Below are 7,140 nucleotides of genomic sequence, written 5' to 3'. Positions count from 1 at the left end.
ACCCAGAACATGCACAGTGAGGCATGGTCACAGCGTGGAACATGTGTAACCTACTATCTTAAGTCTACCTGCACTTGTATCTCACTGCCACTAACAGGTGAATGACACAAAGCTAAATGAAACACTGTGGTGGAAATCAGCAGCACTCCGTCTTTAGGCCACAAGTGGCCCATCGGGACCATCCGACCGCCGTGTCCTCCTGAGTTGAGGATGCAGATAGGAGGGGCGTGTGGTCAACACACCGCTCTCCCGGTCGTTACGATGGTTTTCTTTGACCGGAGCTGCTACGATTCGGTCGAGTAGCTCCTCAATTGGCATCACGAGGCTGAGTGCACCCCGAAAAATGGCAACAGCGCATGGCGGCCTGGATGGTCACCCATCCGAGTGCCGACCACACCCGACAGCGCTTAACTTCGGTGATCTCACGGGAACCGGTGTATCCACTGCGACAAGGCCGTTGCCCACGGTGGAAATCAAGAGTAGTAATAATTAAACTTCCGCTACTTGAGATGGCACGCATGAAAAATTAATCATCGTAGGGCGATGAAACATTGTGGAAACGTTATTTAAAATATGTGGAAGAGTAAAAACGAAGAAAAACTGAAGGAAACACACATTAATTTATATATGAGAGAGTAACACTCGTTAATTGTGTACCCTGTTTACGTTCCATGCTACAAACGTTGCATAATGTGACGACAGTCTAAATCCACGACAACATGGAACCGCACTAGGGACACTATTTCACTACTGGTCGCAGTACTTGTCGAACGGTGGACAACGGAATATTCAGCCGTCGTGACACAGCTTGTGCACTGCTTGGAACTGGCAGCATTACGTCCGGCATTGTTACCCAAGGCAACAGCAGTTTCTTTAACAATTCCTGACGATCTCTCCCAAGAGCAATTTCCAAAGCACTTGTGAATTCGAATTTCGAATCGTGTTGTTCAAACCCGATGCGGAAAGAGGACCTCTCCGTATTCCTTTAATGCATCGATACTGGCCAAGAGCAGCGACAATATTGCTGTTGTTCCGATAAAATAGCTTCAAGACTACAGCCGTGCTCATCTTGTTTAGATCCATGTTGACTGTCTGCAACTGTAATGCACACTCACGCTTGTGTTTCAGCATTACGTCGCCGTATCATTACCGGCCCCCAACGGCAAGTCACGACGCTAACAATATTAACAAAGCAAAGGCTGCAGTGCGCAGTCTGAACATCATTCCTTTAAGGTTATGTACTCACATAGTAAATAGTTATCCGTATACACTGGCTCAAGAAGCGAAAGTTTAATCTTGACTACCCTGTAGATATTTTCAGTCCCACGTAACTCATTGCTATTGTGTCATGCAACAATTCATGTTTCCTGATCGGCTTTCCAAAGTCATCCTGTTAGTTAAAGGCCAATATCCGCTAAACAAAATTGTTCACTTCATGCATGGGAATCTGAGTCGTGAGAATCATCAGGCATTTCCTGCTCGCTGCTGGACAAAGACCTTCTACAAACATTCCCATGTATTACAGTTTTCAAATACGTATTCGATGCAAGTCTTTTTAAATCTGTTAACCTCTCATTAGAATGTCCTCTCGGTGTTATATCTTTGCTCCTTGATGAGTCTACCACTCATTCACCTGGCTACACGTGTCACCCACGTCTATTACACTTTCACTACGGTCATAGTGACGGTGTCCATTTCAGTCTGTTCCCTGTCTCTCCTACTTATGCGTTGGTCGCTAAACAATCCCAAAAGTCCTGAAACATTTTCGCTCCATAAGGCCATGACTAGATGTCAAAAATCAAAACTCATCAATCACATTGATTATAAACTTCATTTTTCAGATGATTTGTTTTGTATCCTTAGCAATAGCAATCTAAGTCATTTACTCATCGATTTATTTAACATGTTTTCAGTCTTGCAGTTATTGAAAATTATGTACCTAAAGGCCTTATTCCTAAGGTCCGTTTGTTCACTGAGGATTGATTCAGTTTACCTTTGAAGGAGGCACACATCCTGATTTCCTCTAGAGCGTTCATTAGTCTGCCCTTTTCAGCTCTATTTAGTACCTCCCAGGAGGCCCTACGTGTGTTATTATAACGACTGCAAATGCGAAGATTGACACTGAATGATGATTTACAATTTTCACTATCTAAAGTAGTACCATGTTCACAGAGCACGTATAATAACTAATAATTGAAATGCAGTTTATTTCCTAAAGCAACCAAAAATATTTCATTATCTATTTACTTCTTTTTCACGGCCAGGTTACAAGTTTCATACCATTTCATACATCATTCGAGGTACTATTAAGGTACAGTGCAGAAGAGACTGTTATGGACAGTGTTAAAGGTCTTATTTAAATATAATGAAATGGCACTAAGAAAAGATGTAGCATGAAAAGGAGAAGGAAGAAGTAAAAGAAGAAGAAGACATGTGTAAGGCTTTGTATGTTATTACTGAGACTGCCTACTATGGTATATATGGACTAAATGATTTAGAAAAATGAACTTCCGTTTGCTTCACTCTGAGTGCAGATTAGGACAGTCTCGTGCCTCAGATGCGTTGCAACTCACTTTTCTTATTCTCGTCCATCTACTTGTGCTCTTCCTTGTTCTTCTCTTTAACTACCTGAATTTTAGTGCTTCAGCTATAATGAAGACCATCATGGGCGAATTTACCATTGGGTCATTAATTAACATGGTTTCCAGAAGTGTCCCTAATGTCTACATCTACGTCTATACTCTGCAACCACTGTGAAATGCGTGGCAGAAGGTACGTTAGTTGATGGTCACGGAGTACGAGTCTAATTTGCTGACTCAGCCCAAATCAGCACTTTTTGGCCGGTGTCATATTACAAGTTTGCATACCGTACTGATGGTCATTGTTAACACATGGCAAGGTTACCAAGGGGGGCGAGGGGACACTGCATTTAGAAGACCCTATGGTCGATTTTTTGTTGCTGTAGCAAATTGATCTAACTATGCAGTGCTGGCCCACACCGATATGATGCCGATGTCACGACAGTGTTACACTGGCATCCCACCAACATCAGTGTCATGATGCACTGTGCTGTATCATCTGTGGTAAATGTGATGGTCCAGGCCTTGGGATACAACATGTTGTGATTGTGGTGATTTTTCTACAAGTTCCTTTCACAAGTTTCCAGTATCTGTCCTGCCCTTGGCATACACACACATTTCATGATTATTTTTTTGCAGGTGTGGTGCTGCTCCTTTGATATGCCACCAGTGTGTGGCAGATGCATCTCTCATGCACATTGCTTCATATTAACGACATCTGATACACTCTTCATGTGTATCACAGCAAAACATTATCAACCTTAAAAAGTTCTTCCCTCTGGCCCTTATATTCACGTAATGGAGATGTATTGTACTAAAATGTGTGAATACACGGTTGTTATAGACTGGTTAAAATTTTGCTCATTTTAATCGCATTGCTTGGAACCCATGGAATATTCATACGCCATGCAGTGCTTGCAGACTCGACATTATCAACAGTTTGTGGCGCCAGATCATGTTCTTCAACTCTGGTGTGGATGAAGGAGCAGTATTATTATTGTTGTTTTGATCACATGAAGCCTGTCTGCTTATGCTTTGCCAATCGATAACAATGTTGAATATCATTTCTATAAAGTTTTCTGCCTGGTGTGCCCTAAGAGTAACTATAAGAATTATCAGATTGTTCTGTTAGTTCCTTCTACCACCTATTCCTCAGATCACGGATTCATGGAGGTACTCTAGTCCAGCTAGAGTGAAGTGGTACATAATCACTACTTCGCGTATAACACTGCTGAAGCAACATAATTACGACGTGCATTCAAGTTCTTATGCCTCCGACTTTTTTTCTAATTAACTACCCACCCGAAATCGATGAAACTTGCGTTACACATCGCCCTGCAGACGTACACATTTTTCACAACGCTGACACCATGATTCCATGGCAGCGGCGAAGGCTTCTTTAGGAGTCTGTTTTGACCACTGGAAAATCGCTGAGGCAATAGCAGCACGGCTGGTGAATGTGCGGTGACGGAGAGTGTCTTTCATTGTTGGAAAAAAGCCTTTTTTTTTTTGGTCATCAGTCTACTGACTGGTTTGATGCGGCCCGCCAAGAATTCCTTTCCTGTGCTAACCTCTTCATCACAGAGTAGCACTTGCAACCTACATCCTCAATTATCTGCTTGACGTATTCCAATCTCTGTCTTCCTCTACAGTTTTTGCCCTCTACGGCTCCCTCTAGTACCATGGAAGTCATTCCCTCATGTCTTAGCAGATGTCCTATCATCATGTCCCTTCTCCTTATCAGTGTTTTCCACATATTCCTTTCCTCTCCGATTCTGCGTAGAACATCCTCATTCCTTACCTTATCAATCCACCTAATTTTCAACATTCCTCTATAGCACCACATCTCAAATGCTTCGATTCTCTTCTGTTCCGGTTTTCCCACAGTCCATGTTTCACTACCATACAATGCTGTACTCCAGACGTACATCCTCAGAAATTTCTTCCTCAAATTAAGGCCGGTATTTGATATTAGTAGACTTCTCTTGGCCAGAAATGCCTTTTTTGCCATAGCGAGTCTGCTTTTGATGTCCTCCTTGCTCCGTCCGTCATTGGTTATTTTACTGCCTAGGTAGCAGAATTCCTTAACTTCATTGACTTCGTGACTATCAGTCCTGATGTTAAGTTTCTCGCTGTTCTCATTTCTACTACTTCTCATCACCTTCGTCTTTCTCCGATATACTCTCAAACCATACTGTGTACTCATTAGACTGTTCATTCCGTTCAGCAGACCATTTAATTCAGCTTGCACCATTTTATATTGTCGAACGCTTTTTCCAGGTCGACAAATCCTATGAAAGTGTCTTGATTTTTCTTTAGCCTTGCTTCCATTATTAGCCGTAACGTCAGAATTGCCTCTCTCGTCCCTCTACTTTTCCTAAAGCCAAACTGATCGTCACCTAGCGCATTCTCAATTTTCGTTTCCATTCTCCTGTATCTTATTCTTGTAAGCAGCTTCGATGCATGAGTTGTTAAGCTGATTGTGCGATAATTCTCGCACTTGTCAGCTCTTGCCGTCTTCGGAATTGTGTGGATGATGCTTTTCCGAAAGTCAGATGGTACATCGCCAGACTCATATATTCTACACACCAACGTGAATAGTCGTTTTGTTGCCACTTCCCCCAATGATTTTAGAAATTATGATGGAATGTTATCTATCCCTTCTGCCTTATTTGACCGTAAGTCCTCCAAAGCTCTTTTAAATTCCGATTCTAATATTGGATCCCCTATCTCTTCTAAATCGACTCCTGTTTCTTCTTCTATCACATCAGACAAATCTTCCCCTCACAGAGGCTTTCAATGTATTCTTTCCACCTATCTGCTCTCTCCTCTGCATTTAACAGTGGAATTCCCGTTGCACTCTTAATGTTACCACCGTTGCTTTTAATGTCACCAAAGGTTGTTTTGACTTTCCTGTATGCTGAGTCTGTCATTCCGACAATCATATCTTTTTCGACGTCTTCACATTTTTCCTGCAGTTATTTCATCTTAGCTTCCCTGCACTTCCTATTTATTTCATTCCTCAGCGACTTGTATTTCTGTATTCCTGATTTTCCCGGAACATGTTTGTACTTCCTCCTTTCATCAATCAACTGAAGTATTTCTTCTGTTACCCATAGTTTCTTCGCAGCTTCCTTCTTTGTACCCATGTTTTCCTTCCCAACATCTGTGATGGCCCTTTTTAGAGATGTCCATTCCTCTTCAACTGTACTGCCTACAGCGCTATTCCTTATTGCTGTATCTATAGCGTTAGAGAACTTCAAACGTATCTCGTCATTCCTTGGTACTTAGGTGTCCTACTTCTTTGCTTATTGATTCTTCCTGACTAATGTCTTGAACTTCAGCCTACTCTTCATCACTACTATATTGTGATCTGAGTCTATATCTGCTCCTGGGTACGCCTTACAATCCAGTATCTGATTTCGGAATCTCTGTCTGACCATGATGTAATCTAATTGAAATCTTCCCGTATCTCCCGGCCTTTTCCAAGTATACCTCCTCCTCTTGTGATTCTTGAACAGGGTATTCGCTATTACTAGCTGAAACTTGTTACAGAACTCAATTAGTCTTTCTCCTCTTTCATTCCTTGTCCCAAGCCCATATTCTCCTGTAACCTTTTTTACTACTCCTTCCCCTACAACTGCATTCCAGTCGCCCATAACTATTAGATTTTCGTCCCCCTTTACATACTGCATTACCTTTTCAATATCCTCATACACTTTCTCTATCTGTTCATCTTCAGCTTGCGACGTCGGCATGTACACCTGAACTATCGTTGTCGGTGTTGGTCTGCTGTCGATTCTAATTAGAACAACCCAGTCACTGAACTGTTCACAGTAACACACCCTCTGCCCTACCTTCCTATTCATAACGAATCCTACACCTGTTATACCATTTTCTGCTGCTGTTGATATTACCCGATACTCATCTGACCAGAAATCCTTGTCTTCCTTCCACTTCACTTCACTGACCCCTACTATATTGGGCCTTTGCATTTCCCTTTTCAGATTATCTAGTTTCCCTACCACGTTCAAGCTTCTGACATTCCACGCCCCGACTCGTAGATCGTTATCCTTTCGTTGATTATTAAATCTTTTTCTCATGGTAACCTCCCCCTTGGCAGTCCCCTCCCAGAGATCCGAATGGGGGACTATTCCGGAATCTTTTGCCAATGGAGAGATCATCATGACACTTCTTCAAATACCGGCCACATGCCCTGTGGATACACGTTACATGTCTTTAATGCAGTGGTTTCCATTGCTTTCTGCATCCTCATGTCGTTGATCATTGCTGATTCTTCCGCCTTTAGGGGCAATTTCCCACCTCTAGGACAAGAGAGTGCCCTGAACCTCTATCCGCTCCTCTGCCCTCTTTGACAAGGCCGTTGGCAGAATGAGGCTGACTTCTTATGCCAGAAGTCTTCAGCCGCCAATGCCAATTATTTATCAAAATTTAGGCAGCGGCAGGGATTGAACCCTGACCGAAGACGTTTTGATTATGAATCAAAGACGCTACCCCTAGACCACAGGTTAGTTGTTATCACAAAGAAACTGTTGCGTAA

At 42.5% G+C, this 7,140-nt stretch overlaps 1 pseudogene; it reads right to left on the bottom strand.

Moving 5' to 3' along the window:
• Nucleotides 1-344: 344 nt before the first annotated feature.
• LOC124796529 lies at nucleotides 345-462 on the bottom strand (annotated as a pseudogene).
• Nucleotides 463-7,140: the final 6,678 nt, after the last annotated feature.

This window comes from Schistocerca piceifrons, chromosome 4 (assembly GCF_021461385.2).
Source record: "Schistocerca piceifrons isolate TAMUIC-IGC-003096 chromosome 4, iqSchPice1.1, whole genome shotgun sequence".
In the NCBI taxonomy this organism is placed as follows: domain Eukaryota; kingdom Metazoa; phylum Arthropoda; class Insecta; order Orthoptera; family Acrididae; genus Schistocerca; species Schistocerca piceifrons.
The sequence above is the reverse complement of the archived record's forward strand: the minus strand, read 5'-3'. Positions and strand labels throughout refer to the sequence as shown.